Source organism: Rhincodon typus, chromosome 34, assembly GCF_021869965.1.
Source record: "Rhincodon typus isolate 14 chromosome 34, sRhiTyp1.1, whole genome shotgun sequence".
Taxonomy (NCBI): Eukaryota; Metazoa; Chordata; class Chondrichthyes; order Orectolobiformes; family Rhincodontidae; genus Rhincodon; species Rhincodon typus.
In genome coordinates, this window is record NC_063365.1 from 23,727,979 (window position 1) to 23,746,478 (window position 18,500).

Genomic DNA, 18,500 nt, shown 5'->3' on the forward strand with positions numbered 1-18,500 from the left:
TCCTGGGGTTACCATTGACCAGAAGCTCAACTGGACTCACCGTTACAAACGCAGTGGCTATAAGAGCAGGTCAGAGACTAGAAATACTACAGTGAGTAACTCACCTCCTGACTCCCCAAAACCTTACCACCAACTTCAAGGCGGATCAGGAGTGTGATGGAACATTCCCCACTTGCCTGGATGCGTGCAGCTCCAAAAACACTCAAGAAGCTTGACACTACCTAGGACAAAGCAGCCCACTTGATTGGCATCACATCCACAAGCATTCACTCCCTCCACCACCGACATTAGTAGTACACCGTCTACAAAGTGCACTGCAGAAATCCACCAAGGCTCCTTTGACAGCGCCTTCCAAACCTGAGGCCGCTTCAATCTAGAAGGTCAAGAGCAGCGTATACCTGGGAACACCATAACCTTCAAGTTGCCCTCCAAGCCACTCACCATCCTGACTTGGAAATATATCACTATTACTTCAGTGTTGTTAGGTCATAATCCTGGAATTCCCTCCCTAATGACATTGTGAGTCTATCTACAGCAATTTGACTGCAGCAGTTCAAGAAGGCAGCTCACCATCACCTTCTCAAGGGTAGCTAGGGATGGACAATAAATGCTGGGCCCAGCCAGTGACACCCACATCCTATGAATGAGAAACAAAACCTCCAGGACATTTTCAGGATGCAACCTTGTTGTAAAACCCAATTCTGAAATGTAGGAATCCACTGTAACCATCAGGCAGATTACATGCAACTTGTTAGACGTCTTTGAGATGGTGGAAGGGTTTAACAAGGTAGACATAGAAAAGACATTTTCACTTGCAGAGAGATAATAGGAACTGCGGATGCTGGAGTCTGAGATAACAAGGTATAGAGCTGGATGAACACAGCAGGCCAAGCAGCATCAGAGGAGCAGGAAGGCTGACGTTTCGGGCCTAGACCCAGATGCTTGTGGTGACTAGTGTAGATGCATTTGAGGGGATAAACATATGAGGGTGAAAGCAATGGAAGGATATGCATGAAGAGGGAAGGTAAAAGGATCTTATGAGGAACGAACACTAGTGCGAATCTGTGTCGTCTTTCTTCTGTGCCGCATATGAAGTATTCTCTCCAATTATGAGTCAGTACAGTATAAACTGTTAATGAATTCTGAGGCAAGATATTCAGACTCCCGTCATCAAATGAATGATTGAATTATGGATCATGTGGGGCTAAGTAATGGTTGCTCCATGGAAAGAAATACAAACGTGTTTAGGGAATAGATGGAGCAACTTAAAACAGCAGACTTAGTCTAAACAAACACTAAAATACTTACATAAGTGTGAGACAGTCAGTTGTAAAGCACAGTACTTTGCACAAGTACTGAAAGCTAAGTTTACTGGAGTGTGAAAATGACTACATTTTTCTGCAGATTACATAATTTCAAACAATAGTTGAAACTTGCTTTTTTTTATTTGAAAGAGCTTGATAAATTCACTCCACTAATTCATTTACTAGGTTTGATACTTTAGATACCATTGGGATTAGACACTGTAAATTAGTTTTAGTCATTTAATCTAATTTGGAATTGATTCATTTGTACTTTGTTCTTGTATAATTTCCAATTTAATTGTGCTCCTATTGTGTTTGCTCATTAAAACTAGATAGCTGAGATTTGGAACTGATAACGGAAATTGCCATGAGCTGGCTTAGAATTGCAAGTTATACAACTTTTTCATTTGCCTGATGGTTTTAAGATTCACCTGCTTTCTGTTTTCAAAGACAGAATCAAACACAATTTGTACAACTCCTTGAGTATTCAGTCAAGCGGTTTCTGCCCAATGTTTTTAAAATTCAACTATAGGATATGGGCAGCACTGGTGGGCCGGCATTCATTGCCCATCCTTAATTTCCCAGAGGGCAGTGAAGAAACAACCACATTGCTGTGGGTCTGGAGTCTCATGTAGGCCAGACCAGGTGAGGACGGCAGATTTCCTTCCCTAAAGAGTAAAGGGTAATCAGTTAGGCTACACCATTAGACCAGCTTTTTTAAAATTCTAGATTCTTATTGAATTAAAATTTTGCCATCTGCCTTACGGTGGGATTCAAACCGCAGGCCACAAAACATTAGATGAAGTTCTGGATTGCTAGCCTTGTGACATTGTCTCTATGTCATTGCAGTTGAGGTATCTCTTGTGAAACATTTTATTTGAGGGTTGTATATAAACCAAGGGCTACAGGATGTCAGGAAGCTTTTTTTGACTGTAGAAAAGCAAAGATTTGGCTGGATTTTATTTCCCAGCTCCTGAGGGAGTGATGGTGAAGGAATGGAGAATTGTGTCTTTCAAGTCACAGTCCTGCATGCTGATATTGTTCTGATGCATGGTTTTTACATTTTTAAAAATTTAATCTATTTTCTAATCAACCTGTTCAGAGATGTTATTACACACCTCTGGAGCAGGTGGGACTCGAACCTAGGCCTACCATTCTATGATACTCCTTTTTAATTTCATTCATTCACGAGATCTGACCAGTGTTTATTGCTCATTCCTAATGGGCTTTGAGAAGGTGTCTATGAACAACTTTTCTGACTGCAGCTAACCAGTGCTGTCTCATCCTCTAGGCAATCTAGGCAGTCGCAGGGGGGAGCATGTAAGACCATAAGAAACAAGAGCAGGGAGAGACCATTCAGCCCTTAGAGCTGCTCTGTCATTCGATGAGACAATGGGTGATCTTCCACGTCAACACCATTTTCCCACACTATTCCCATATTCCTTTATTTTATCATATGCGAAAAGCTACGAATCTTAGTCTTGAACATACTGAATGACTGAGCCTCTGTATATTTTTAATTAACCTGGACAGGTATGTTATGACACACCTGTGGAGCAGGTGAAACTTGAACCCAGGCCTCCTGCCTCAAATCACTGCCATTGCTCCACAAAAGCCCCCATCAAACATACTGAAGGCATGGGCTATGTTATCAATACTTTTAATCAATCTCTTCTGACAGATTATGACAGTGTGATTAGAACCTAACATTCTGGCCCACTTGACTTAGCTTCTATTACCCATCTGGAAGGGGTACAGAACTGCAAAGATTCACCACAACCTGAATCAAGAAATTCCCTTCAACTCAATCCTAAATGGCTCTGATTCTGACAGTATGTTCCCTGATTCCTCCACGTCTCCCACCATCCCAGCCAGAGAGGGGCCCATCTACTCGGTTGATCCCTGTAAGAATATTTTCTATGTTTGAATGAGATCACCTCTCATTCTCCTAAATCCTGGGAAATGTGAAGCAGTTAATGAAATCTTTCCTCATAGGACAATTTCTCCAACCTAGGAATTAGTTTGATAAAAATCTATTGCACTTCCTACAAGGAAAATACATCTTTCCTTGGGTAAGGCACCCAAAACTGCATACAATATGCCAAGAGGTCTTGCCAAGGCTCCAGCCAAATACAGTCGGACATCTTTACCCTGATACTGAAATCCTATTGTAATAAATGCCAATATACCATGTGCCTTCATAATTATACAACTGTAGCAACATTTACACAGCAACTGCTGTGTGCTGGCTGTGGCTTCCAAGCACAATGCTGGAGTTTGAATGAAGGTACTCAAGAGGTTATTACGAGCTGCTCAGCAGCTGCCATCACAACAAGAGTCACTACACCGAGGTTCACTATGAAGTTTCACATTGTCCTCTCTCCCTCCACTCCACCACCAGCAACCCCCACCTCCTCCACCGTGCTAATAGCCCCCTGGTCTAGTCACAGATGGAGAGGCAGATATTTTCCAGCCTGGGACTGCCCCAGCCTGTGTATATTCACAGTCTGCCTGCTGTTTCTCTCCATGTGGTGCAATCACCTGCTTACTGACATCGCTATAGATCAATGCAAGGGAGTTCAGTGCACTACTCGCTTTCAAAGATGAACTTTGAATGTAGGCTATGTGTCCAAATGACTGGCAAGTCGGACCAATAGCATATCCATTCAGCTGATAGCAGCAAAAATAAGGTAAAAAATAACATTATCTTGTCCCATTCTGTCATTATAGAGAGATGACAGAAGGTGATTTAACCTGAGATTCACTACTCCTCAGATGAAGTGAGAGCCCTTCATGGGAACTTTAGCTGGTACAGGAATTGAACTAATACTGTTGCTGATACTTTGCATTGTAAACCAGCCAACTGAGCAAAGTGACATCACTGACAGTACCCAACCAGCCCATGCTTGTCCAGCATTGGATAGGAATCCAGGACTAGATGATGTTTACCTAATAATCTTTGATTGTGTGAAGGATTACACTGAAAACCAATTCAGTATTGTTGGTCTCACAGTAAGGTGCACTTGTGAGTACTGGAAGCTACATATATTAATGCATAGGACACTGTTCTTCACAGGCAGAAAGTGTATGTGCACACGTTGTGCCTGTTTCAACACAACCAACCAGGTGGCTACCATTCTCTAGTTAATTTCTCAGGAAAATGTTTTGACCAATCAAAGACAATGCGACTGCTTTAAAATTTAAACTCAACTTGGTAGTTAACTGTCAGTTATCATTAATTGATGCGTTCTGCATGGTAAGGCTTCTCCCAATGAATTCACTGGGCCGCCAATCAGCACTCTCATTTCACGCAGTATAACAGTTGTTTTCCCTTTACTTTGCTATTTCTTGCGAATTATCCTAATGTGTACAAGATAAACTGCTTCAACAAAATGTGTCTTTTTTAAGCAATATTTTAATTTAAATTCCCTAGCTGGCATTGTAGGATTTAAATTCATACCTCTGGATTATTAATTCCATGCCTTGTGTTCAGCTGCTTTAATCTGTTAAGTCCTTACCCGTATATAGTATTTTTCCATTTATTCAAAGGAAATGTAGGAGCATAGCATGAGGCTTTGTTTATTTCAGTTACCTCAGAGAATTCTGATAGTTACCATATTACAATTAGGGCATGATAATCTGTCATTAGTTCAGAGAGGGGTGGATGGATATAAACCAATGGTAGAGGGGCTTCTGCTAGTCTCCCATGTGAGAACTCCTATGGACATTGAGGGCCATAAACTCTTCGTTGTTACTTTGAACTGAAGGCTTTGATTTGAGAGAATAGGCAGGTCCAGCAATTACTGTGGAAACATGCACACTGAAATACGCACTTAGAAAATTGGTTAAAATGTGAGTGTCATCAACAATACTTATAGCAAGAGAAAAGAGAATGAATTCTGCATGCTGAGATGTATATTCCCTGTACTGAGACACTCTTCAACATTTGCTCTCAGGTCACTAGATGAAAGCAGTGGAGGGAGAAGGTCTGACATTTGACATTTTCTCTGAACGCAGGTTAAATAGCTGTTAAATTAAGCATTGCAAGGCCATGGGTTGTCCTTGACCTTTCAGTCAAATGAGAAATCCTACTTGGGTGTACTTTGTGATTGTGTTGTCAGTAATTACCACAGTTTATAACAGTTGGAAATTTGGAGGGAACAGATGGGCTTCGGGGAGGAAAAGAAAAATGAATGAAGGTCAAAAAAAACTATTGTATGGAAAATTACTGTGAAATAGCAGCTAAGAGTATTAGCAGAGGTCATTATCTCTATGGCCCAGCTACAAGCAGTGATTCAGCTTTACTCTGCAGTCGTTTTGAACTGTTATCAGAGGTGAAGCTTGGAGCAAATATTAAACCTGCATTATGTAGCATACCTTCAAATTCTTTTAGACTGGACTGATTTTGTGAAGTTGACAGTCCTCTAATTTAACAAAAGCAAAATACTGCAGATGCCAGAAAGCTGAAATAAAAGCAGAAAGTCCTGGAGAAACTCAACAGATTGGCAGCACCTCTGGAGAGAGAAAAACAGAAATAACATCTTGAGTACAATACGACTCTTTTTTCTAAATCCTTCAGTTTGCTTGTTTAGATGTGCAGTAAGTTAAAAGGTCGGGCTGGTGTATAGTCTGGACCAGAACATTAGTTTTCAGTTGCGCAGCAAAGAAGGAATGTCGGTGTAATATTGCAGTGATCTGTGTAAGTATTACTGTCACATTCAGGCTGAAGTTATTAACTATTACGTTTTAAAACTTATCATTTGCTTAATGTGAGCCCATAAACAGCACAGGATTTCCAGAAAATAGCCATTGAAGAATTTCTTATTATTTCCCTGATGTCAGGGGCTTGAACCAAATTGTTTATTTCAGGAAAGTTCCTACTTTCTGATAACTGAAGATGTGTTTGTTTACAGTAAATTATGTGTGTAGATTTTATTCTCCTGCCACACTGAAGCATTAAACAACTTTGGTATAATTTCCGTGGAAGAGGTATGTTCATGGGAAAGTAAGTGGAAGAAAATCACCATTGACTGGTGTCACAATGATGATTTAAACCCCACAAGATATGTAATGATGGCTCATGGGTAGAAACTTCCGTTTCCTGAGCAGAAAGGGCATGTGGGGGGAAAGGGCGGTGAAGTGGCATACTTAACCCCCGTTGCCACTTCTCTCCACCAGAGTTACGTTCTGGGCTGGATCTTGATATTTTCTCATCAACTTGTTCAGAGATGTTATTGTACATATCTGAGACTTGAAGCTAGGCCTCCTGGCTTACAGATAGGGACGCTACCACTAAACCACAAAAGTCCTCCTGAGCTGGATCTTACTGACCTACTGCAAACAATAGCTAATTTATGACCACTTAAAGATTGCAGTACCTTGTCCCTAGGGTTAATCCAGCTGGGCCTATTATCATTGGTGCTCCCAATAGCTGTTACCCACCTGATAGCTTTACACCTGAGGAGGTGCAGGGTCCCATCAAATGAAGGTAATCAGTGCCTAATCAAGCAGGAGAATGCCTGCTAGGAGCCATCCCTTCCTTCCAATCCCCTGCTGTCCCTCCCTCGCCATCCCACATCTCCAACATCACTTATCCAGCTCTCTGGGGATCCTGCGGCCTTGATCTTTCTGCAACACACTCAGCCTCCTCCGTGGTGCTGAGTGCAAGAGCAGCTGGCCTCTGACTGGCCCAGCAGCTTTCACTGAGCAGGATCTCTGCCTTCAGAACCTTGGTTCCAGATGAAGACTTGCTGGTGGCTTTGTCAATGCCTGATTAGTGTGAGGTTCAGTGGGTTTTTCCCTGAAAGAGGTAGCACAGGTCTCTCATTGGCTCCCTGCTCGTCAACAAGATTCCACCCAATAATTCAGAAAAGACTGAATGGGCTAATGGTTGGTATCTGAATAAAGGGTTTGAATCATATCCTATGAGTACTCATAATGTAATCTGTAAGTACACCACATTAAAATGAATTTTTAAAAGAATGACTATAATGTTGCAGTTCATCAGATGTTCTGCATCCACTAATTCAGGTGTGGCTTTCAAACATTTACCTTCTGAATATTTTCTTTGAATTAATTTTCAAAGCAACGTAATTATAGTAATTGTAAAGTAACCTTATCACCACAAGGCATGAAGGATCATTACGAGAAATGAGAGTCATTCCTGGTACAAATAAAAGGTGATGAGCTGTAGGTTAACTAATATTTTGTTAAAGGAGTGATCTGACAAGGCTATTTATTGAGTGTTCTCTTTATATCATGTGACAGATTATTAGTGGAAATGGGAAAGATTAGACAACATTAACATAAATACTCAAGCACTCAAAAACTTAAAATAGATCACATCTTCTATATCCAAACTAAAATATTAGATGTTTTCCTAAATTCCATGCTCCATGCTATGAAGATATAACTGGGGAATTGATAACCTGGAGCAAAGAAATGGCAATGGCAGCTTAATTTAAAATCAATATTCTGCATTGGTCTTCATGGTAGAGGATGCTCTAAACATCTCAAAGATGAGCAAAGTGCTAATGGGAGGGAAAGTCTTATAACAGTCTCTACCACAAGGAATTTGACAAACTAATGACTGGGATTGAAGGCATTGGAGGTCTCCAGGACCTGATGATCTGTATCCAAGGGTTTTATAGGAAGTAGCTGCAGGGATAGTGGATACCTTGGTATAAATATTCCAGAACTCAGGGGAGTCAAGGAGGGTTCCAGCAGTTTGGAAGATTACCACTGAGATGCCCCAGTTCAAGAAGAGTGAGAGACAGAAAACAAGAAACTATAACTATAGACTATTTAGTCTAACATCTGTCATTGAAAAATGTTAGAGTCCATTATTAAGGAAGAAATAGCAGGCCAATTAGTAAATCTCAATGTATTCAAACAGAAAAAAAATGATTTTGTGAAAAGGAAATCATGTTTGACAATTTCAATGAAATTCTTTGAGGATATAACATGCAAGGTTGATAAAGGGGACCTGGTAGATGTAGTGTGTTTGGATTACCAGAGAAATTCATTATGATGCCACTTAATAGGTTATTGCACAAGATAAGGACTCATGGTAATGAGGGACATTTTTTAGCATGGATTGAGGATTGTTCACATACAGAAGGCAGACAGCCAGGATTAATGAGTCTTTGTCAGTCTGGAAAGACATAACTGGTGGATTGTCATAGGGATCAGTTGTGGGGCCTCAGTTACTTACTATTTATATTAATGACTTGGAGGGGCAGAATGTGATAGACCTAAATTTGCTGATGATGCAAAAATAGGTGTAGGGCATGTGATGAGGCCATAAGCAATTTGCAATGGGATATAAACAGAGTGAGCAAGTGGGCAAAAACTTGACAGGTGGAGTTTAATGTAGGAAAGTGTGAAGTCATGACTTTGGTAGGAAAAATCAATCACAGACTATGATTTAAAAGGAAGGAGACTACAAAAAGTGCACTGCAGGGGGATCTGTGTGTTCTTGTGCCTGGGAGAAAAAATGTTAGCATGCAGGTGCAGCAAATATTTAAGAAGGCGAATGGAATTTAGGTTTTTATTGGGGGGGTGGGGTGGGCTGGTGGTTGGAGTCTTGTTACAATTATACAGGGTGTACAGATTCAGCAGATGGTCAAGGAGAAGAAATTACCCAGTTTAGATCACATATGAGATGACATCAACCTGAAGAACTGATTTCCTTGCTAAACACTCACCAGTGGATACTGTAGATACTGACATTCAATATTGCACAGGAGCTTTGTTTGATGTTCATCCTGTTTCTAATGAATGGCTATATTTTTCTCTCTCTTGTACTATTTGGCTGCTTAATTCATTTCTTTTCCCTGTGAAGGTGCGTAGTTTATGTTACCTTGGTGTGAAACAGAAGTCAAGCTAAGCAAACAGAACAGAATAATTACTCTAGAAATGGAATCAATTGATTAACCTTTACATTGTGTACTGCTAGTGTTTGTTTTTCTAACAATCAAGGTTTCAGGGGAAGGAATGCCATTAATTAATTTATTGTTGTTCTTTAAAGCATAACGCGATGAAATGGACAGGGTCAGGACCTACTGTTTTCTCAGCAGCTCACAACAAAACTGCAGCCTAAAGGATTCCATAGCCACTTGTCGGATGTTCAAATTGGCAGCCGGATAGCATCACCCCCATTAGAAACTGCCAACAAAACACCAGAATCAGAGTACTTCTAACCAGTGTAGCTTTTCAGTTTAACTGCAGCAGCAAAGCAGCCTTCACAGATTTACTTCTGGACTTGTTCTGAGTTTGTTCCCTATCTTTGTTCTATCGTTACTTAGGACACAACAAGAAGTTATTGATTGTTGTACCTTCAGCACCAATGGATTTGCAAAGCTCTCAAAACTGAAAATATGCTTACCAACAAGATTATGAAATGCTGAATGTTTATTTTTACTCAATATGGTGTCCATTATTGGCTCTTAATAAGGCACCCTTACCTCTTTGATTCTAACTCTCAACCTCTGAAATCGACATCCATTATGTGCAAGGTGTGCTCCAAGACAAGGTTATTGTGCAGTGTGCTATGGCTTTTGATTCTTTTGATCTTCAGAAGTCATGTGCTTCATGCCATATTTAACCTCCCTTCCCGATCTCCTATTATTATCTTTCATATATCCTGTTCTGACATTATCATGCTGTCTGCTTCACTTTCTAAATGCCTAAGATGTGTGTTGGCAGAAATCTGGATGAGCAGACAGAAATCAGGAAGGAAATAACAAGCTTTCAACAATCAAAATCTTTTCCAGAGGAAACTGCATGTGATAGTAGCCGTTGTTCTGTAAATGCAACAGCAGGCATCCTTTACCATTCTCCAAAGTTTCTCTCCAACAGTTTATACTTCATAAACAACACAGTAAGGAGCTGGAAAAACACAGCAGGCCAGGCAGCATCAGAGGAGCAGGGAAGTTGACGTTTCAGGTCGGGACCCTTCTTCAGAAATGGGGAGAGGGAAGGGAGCTGGGAAATAAATAGAGAGAGGAGGGGTGGGGCTGGGAAATGGTAGGTGGGATGGTGATAGGTGAGTGTCATTCCACCTATCTTCCCTAGCTCCACCCCTCCTCTTTCTATTTATTTCCCAGCACCCTTCCCCCTCCCAATTTCTGAAGAAGGGTCCCGACCGGAAATGTCAACTTTCCTGCTCCTCTGATGCTGCCTGGCCTGCTGTGTTCCTCCAGCTCCACACTGTGTTATCTCTGACTCCAGCATCTGCAGTTCTTGCTATCTCTTATACTTCATAAACATTTGTTATTTTGTATGATCAAACACGCTGACATAATCTGGTCCTTCATGCATTAGCAAGGCTCTGCATATGGCACAAAGTCAGGAGATTCTCAAGCAAGAGGTATATCTTTTTGATACAAAGTTGAGATCATTTTTTAAACATATCACCAGCAGGAGTATTGCAATTCATCCAGTTTATAAATTCAAAGTTGCACCTATTGCATCATCAGAGATTTTATCACTTAATTGAATAACATGCTTGACTGAAACTCAGTGAACGAGAGTTTTGTGTGCCTCAAAGATAGCACTCTTGCAACATCAATTTATACCGAACATCAGAAAGGTAATGAATGGGAAATGTCCAAATCCAAATCTATTCAAGGAGACTGAGTATAATCATTGGTATTAATATTCTATCTCAGCACTGGGATTGGGTAGTCCTATTACAGCTCCTAATTACTGATGTGTTCTGGCCACAGCTTAGCATAAAATGTCCATAAGATCCAGAGAGGTTAAAGCACATCATTTGTGTTTCTGTGTGTGTATATGTGTTTGTGTCTGTGTATATATGTGTATGTGTTTGTGTCTGTGTGTGTATGTGTGTCTGTATATGTTCTGTGTCTGGATATATGTGTGCACGTATGTGTGTCTGTATATGTTTTGTGTCTGGATATATGTGTGCACATATGTGTGCGTATGTGTGTGGAGAATCATGGGGTTGCGGGCAGGTTGGTGAGAGGCATGTGGTATGGCTTCCTCTTGAAACCAGTTTTAAGCCACATAATTAAGATCAACAGTAAGAAGCTTTATATCTCATTAAATTTATGCCGTACCTGATCTAAGGATGTTTGAAGTTGACACATTGCAAACTCTGCAGATTTAAAGACACAAATATTCCTCCTTTACAGAAAATAAAAACATCAGAAACAATCTGAAATATCTATCTATGTGGAATTTAAGGAACGGAAAGCAGTGTTTCTTTGAGAACTTTGTTGGTTTTAAATAGCTGTGCACCTTTCATGAGCTGTTAATTTCAGGCCTCTGGTTAAATGGGGCTGCAGAGAAGCTGCTGGGTAACTTTTAACATTGGGCAATGGCATAAAATAAACAATATCCATTCAGCCTGCAGTTAATCATCTCTCTATTTCCATTTTCAGCATATTTTAATTAATATGAAATTTGGGGGAGATGTACATTGGCAGTTAAATTGAAATCATCCATTTTACACCACCAAAAATTAAAGTTACAATTTATAATTAATCCATAGGGTCTATCTGTAAAGCACAAACAGAGAAACAGTATGGTGATAGTGTGGAACTTGCTACCACAAGGAGTAGTTTTTGTGATTAGCATAGATGCATTTAACAGCAAGCTCAGTAGTACATGCCAGAAAGGAATAAAAGGATGTGCTGATAGGATGAGGTGATGAAGGGTGAGAGAAACTGCATGCGAAGCATAGGCATTAGCAATGACCAGTCAAACTGAATGCCCTGTGTCTATCCTGTGATATTTTATATCACTTCAACTTGCAAGCTTTGCCTCATACATTCTGCATCTAAATGATAGTCTATGGACAGCATTGTTGGATACTAATTATTAAAGGAATATCTAAATTACAGACTCAAACTGATATGTAATATTGATATTTGTGTAATACTTCTTTACAACCACTGGCTCACTTCTAACATTACAGATGCCAGATGCAGAACCATTGGGAAACAGAAGATGAATTTAAAATCAAATTCAAGCCTGTTGCTTTCAAACAATCATACTTTACAATCTTAGCAATTCCCTTGAAAAGATTACAAAGTATTCTTTCTGGCATTGAATTTCACATATGAATTCCTACATTTGAGGGCTTAAGTCTCTGCTGATATTGTACATGATTAATTGGCCACACAATTCTCTTTCTGATGAATTAACATTAACCACACACTTGACTGAGTTCAGAAGAATGAGAAGTGATCTTAGTGTTTCTGGGAAAAAGGCACGTTTTGTCGAAGCTTTTCATCTTGAATTCGTCAGGACCATTTGCAAGAATACCAATAAAGGGGGTAAAAATATTTATGCTGCATGAGAGGTTAGTTCTCACTATTGTAACCATGGAGATGTTGCCATGGAGAATGAAGCAGTTAATACAGATTGACAGTCAACTACCAGGCTTTGGTTAGATTTCAAGGAAGTTAACTTTGATTGGCCAAGGCATTGCCCACCTGTGAATGGCTTTCATATATTTTGTGGAGTTGAAAATGACTCAGTGTATATGCATGTTTTTTTCTGTAAGCAAAGAACAAGACCCTGTAGCTTCCAACACATGCAAGTGTGTCACACTGTGACCCCAACTGGCACTCCTAATATGGATGTCAGTGAAATTCTTTTCACACTCAGGATTATCTAACAAATGTTGCCCAATTGCAGAATCACCTATAATGAACACTATGTTGCAAGCTTTGAAAGTGCAGCCTGGTTGGGTATAGTCAGTACCTTGCTTGTTGTGAACAGCTGAAGGGATGTGCTGTTTAATATGAGTTGCTGGTCTTGGGGACATATAGTGTATATAATGGCATCAACCACACTGACACTGAAATTGATAGACCACATTACTCATTTGTGTGATAGGCAAAATGCCATTTGGCTGAGGGCAGCATCCTGTTAATGACGAATACCATTCATGTTGCAATTGTACAGTATCAGTATGAAACAGCAAGCTCTAGGACTGGCCTTTTTAACAAGTAATTTGTTCATTGTGCAGTTTGATACTGCAATAGCTTTTATCAAAGTCATCTTGCAGGATAGTGATTATTCTGATAACATTTCATGTATCCATGATGTGGAGATGCCACTGTTGGACTGGAATGGACAGGGTCAGAAATCACATGACACCAGGTTATAGTCCAACAGGTTTATTTGAAAACACAAGCTTTCAGAGCCTCAGGAAAGTAAGAGGCCCTCTTATGATGTAGTGATAGTGTCCCTATCTCTGAGACAGGAGACTTGCGTTCAAGCCCCACTTCCTCCAAAGATGAGTAATAACATCTCTCTGAACAAGTTGATTAGAAAGAAGATAATGTTTTTGATGATTATAAAACTTTTATAGCAATCTATAATGAAAACTTGTGATCTTCGATATGGGGAGCATACTCCACACCTCCACCAGCCACACTCCCCTCTTATTCCTTTGTCTGATTAATGTAAGGAGCCATACTATGGGTACACTCAGATGATCCTGGATTGGTTCTATCATCATTGCCAGACCGGTTATATCTCATTACAAGACACTTTCACTAGACCACACATGAAAAGTCATCTTCAGCTTCTTGGTATAACAAGACCTGACCGTACAGTTATGGCCCAGTTACACAGACAGCTGTGAATATATATTCCAGCTGCAGCTCTGATAGGAAATCTACACCAGTTTATTTGTGGTGAAAAGAGTCCAAAATGACTGGTGAATTTGTTTGTTTCATTTTCTCCCCCACTCACAAATCTCTGGCTGAGATGTCTCTCTCTAATCCTACTGCTCCATGTGTCATAATATTAGTTTAATTATTTTACCCAGTTCCTGATTTGGCAAATGGTAAACTTTCCCTGTACAATTAGATTTAAAAAAATCATCAAGTAGTTTTGTTTAAAAAACACAAATTATTGATTTATTATCCATTAGAATCTATTGAATGAAAATGCAAAACTGGTTGGCACGCTTAATTTGTAGTATGTGAATATTGATGTTTATTCCTTAAAAAATGGAAAGCATGCACATAACAGCTAAGGGAAACAACAATGTATTTCTTTCTGCAGAGATTCACTTTGGAAAGCAAAACACTTTTAGAGAAATAGTCTTAGTTCTTAAAGGTAGAACGTTTAGTTGGCTATTGATCTGATGATCTGGCCCATGTAAATGAGTGTCGCCAAACATAGGCAGCCATCTCAGGGACCTTGGCAGATGTAACTTGCTCAGAAAATACTATATCAAGAAGTTTTCCAGTCACTCTTCAAGAGGATAACCAGGATTCACAATAAGAGTTTTTCTTTTCAGAAACAAGAGAACTGAGTTAGAGTTCCTTAAATGATTTGATTCATTGAGATGAGGAAACAAAAAGTTGAAAACTGCCTTTGTCGAACAGATTAAAACAGATCATTTCCAGTATTTTTGTGCATGACATTATGCCCTTCAGTATAATATAATCTGCAGTAAGTTTTAAAATTGCTTTTCATTTCAATTATTAGAATAATTTTAAGTTTTAAGTTTTTAAAACTTTAAAAAGACATTGGATGAATGGCAAAAGCAAATTGGGACAAAACAGGTAAAAACATTTTGAGAGGAAATGTGTGTGGCACTGAGTGATTGTGGAATGGATATGACTGTAACCTTCTATCCACCACTGATATCCTTTCACACCACCTCCCTGCTGAACAAGAATTTATCCACACCAAATAAAAACTGAAATTCATGGAGAAACTCAACAGTTCTGGTAGCATCTATGTAGATCCAACAACTTGAGTCCAGAAAAGCCTCGTCAGAACAACATTGCCTGAAAAATATACAGACTCTGCTTCCACTACCTTTTCATGATGTGAGTTTAAAAGATTTATGATCTTCTGGGAGATAAGTCTTCGTCTAAACTCCATGTTAAACAGGTGAGCCCTGATTTTCAAACAGTGTCCCCTATTTCTAGATTCTCCCATGAGAGGAAATAACATCCCCTCAACCACCCTGTCAAGACACCTCAGGATCTTAAGCAAAATGGAAACTGCTCGAGAAAATCAACAGATCTGGCAGCAACTTTGGAGACAGAATCAGAATTAATATTTCAGTATGACTTTTCCGGTATCAATCAGGATTTTATATGGTTGCCTTTAAATTAATTCCAACAGATACAATGGCAGTTTGTCCAACCTTTCCTCATAAAACAGCATGCCCAGTCCAGGTATTCATCTAGATTTAGCTCAGTTGGCTGGATGGCTAGTTTATGATGCACGATAATGCTAATAGTGGGGCTCAATTCAGCTGAAGATGACTGTGTACTGCACAGGTCCTCAATTCCAGGGTTGTGAGCATATTTAAAATGATGCTTGTAGATAAATCATTGATCTCAATACATTGGGTAGAATTTTTCCAGCCCCTGAATAACTAGGCCAGTGTCAAATAGAACTCCATTTCATAGAAACCCTGCAGCGTGGATGGGGGCCATTTGGCCCATCAAGCCCACACTGACCTTCCAAAGAGCATCCCACCCAGACCCACACCCACTACCCTAACTGTATTTCCCATGGCTAATCCACCTCACCTGCACATCCCTAGACACTGTGGGCAATTTACTATGTCCAATTCACCCAGCCTACACATCTTTGGACTGTGGGAGGAAACTGGAGCACCCAGAGGAAATCTGTGCAGATACAGAGAGAATATGCAGACATCACACAAGTAGTCGCCCAAAAGCGGAATCGAACCTGGGTCCCTGTCCCTATGAGGTAGCAGTGCTAACCACTGAGCCAACATGTAAGTTAGGAAAATAGGGTGAGACTGGAACAATGAAAAGCAAGGGAAAAGAAGAGCTCTGATATTCTGCCCAAGGTTTGCAGAGTGAGAATCTTACTAGTGACTGGCTATTTACAGACATTAACATCATTGTTACCTATTCTTGCCTTATTTATATGCAGACTGCCGTACTCCCACACAGTGCAGAGAAACTAGACAACACCAATTCCTGATTTGAAAGTCTGAGCTGCAGCTCACTGGCATCTCCTACTGCAGAAGATTCTTGGTGCCAGCACCACACTGCTAACTCCTGAAACTCTGTGCCATGGAAGCTGCATAGTTTACAGTGACACAAATACCATTGGCTACTTTATTGTCTTGATCTGTGATACAGCTCTCGTGTCACATCAATGAACTGTCATTCAACCTCAACACTCCTTTAGCAGTTGCTGCATTCCCTTCATACCTTGGTGACGTTACTGGTGTGATGTGAGTGTGACAGGTCCACCTGTTGATAGCTTTTGAAACAGTAATTTACAAAAAAATCATTATGGGGCCTGAATCTGACTCAGGCAGACAACCCATGTGATTAGTTGGTGACACATACTCTGCAAACTGCATTGCTGTTGCCACAACTGGCATAACCTTTTGTCCAAATCAAGTTTAAATATACCTACTGTAATTTTATCATAATCTGATAAAGGAGATTAAATAATTTTTACACGTTTTTATATTTAGCTCCAAGTGTGAAGCAATTTGGGGAACTGATTTGGAAGTTTTTTTAATAGAATTTGTATTTGTAGGTGTCTCCATTTAGGTTGGGTACATATTTCAAGGGGTGGCACAGTGGTTAGTACTACTACCGCACAGCACCAGGGATCCAGGTTCAATTCCAGTCCCAGATGACTGTCTGTGTGGAGTTTGCATATTCTATCTGTGTCTGTGTGGGTTTACTCCAGATGATCTGGTTTCCTCCCATGGTCCAAAGATGTGCAGGTTAGGTGGATTGGCCATTGTAAATGTGGGAGTTACAGGAATAGGGGATGTGTGAGTCTTGGGGGGATACTCTCTGGAGGGTTGATGCAGACAGGCTAAATGGCCTTTATTTGCACTGTAGGGATTCTATGATGATGGGCTAGGCCTATGCAAATTTGTTAATCTCAACTGGAATCTGGAAGAGAGAAAGGTTGTGTTTCTACAGCACCTTTTAGACCACATATCACCCTAAGCATTTTATAACCAATGGAGTGTACTCACACTTTTAATGTAAGATCCTGCAGTAATATAGTGGCTCCATAATTAATCTCAGTTTCAATAGGCAAAGAAAAGGAATATTAGGCAAGGGTCTCGTTCATGATGGGATGGACAGATGATACATGAGTGGAATGGAGTAATGTGTGGGCAATAACTGTTCAGGTGCATATATCTAGTGAGGTACAGAAAGGAACTTGTGAAATACAAGTCAGTATCATCAGGAGAAGCAGAAAAAAATTGGAAAGGGTGAAGATGTAACCCCCTACGGGAGAATAAAATGCTCTTGAGAAATGTCTCTGTGCATGATTTCTTGGCCACAACTGTAGGACAATTGTTTAAAATATGGCGCTTGTTTTTTTTAATGTTCACTCATAGGATGTGACGTCGTCATCTGGGCTAGCATTTATTACCCTGGAACTGAGTGGCTTGTTCAGCTATTTGAGACGGCAGTTAAGGATTAATCACATTGCTATGGGTCTGGAGTTACATGTCGGCCAGAACAGGTAAGGATGGCAGTTTCTTTCCCTAAAGGGCATTAATGAACCAGATGGGTTTTACAACAATCGCCCACCAGTGGTTACCTGATCACCATTAGGTTTGCATTTAATTCCAGATTTTTATTGAATTCAAATTTCGCCATTTGCCATGGCCTAGTGGTATTATCAATGGATTGTTATTCCGGAGAACCAGGTAATAATCCGGGGACTAAAGTTTAAATCCCGCCATGGCAGATGGTTGAATTAGAATACAATTGAATTTAAAAAGTTTAATGATGACCATGTATCCATTGTCAATTGTTGGAAAGACACATCTGGCCTACGTGTGGCTCCAGATCCATAGTAACTTGGTTGATTCTTAACTGCCCTCAGCAATGGACAATAAATTCTGGCCTAACCAAAACATCTTCATCATATGAATGAATGAAAGAAAACAACAGTTCTCAGTAGCATAGTGACAATCAGCAAAGATTTTAGGGAGAAAGGGCTTCTACAAAATTAGCAGCCAAGGCATTATGAAGCATCTGTAGAGTGTACACCTGCAGCGTGTTAGGTATTCAGGTAATTTAGAAGGCATTCGTCTCAAATTCAACTGGTTGGTTCCTCTTTACCACAGCCTGTTTCAAAAACCTGTGCCTGAGATTTTTCAGCGCTAGATGCACCTGTTCCCCTCACGTAACGAAGAAAACTTGTGCCATTTATCAAACTAAGTGGTGT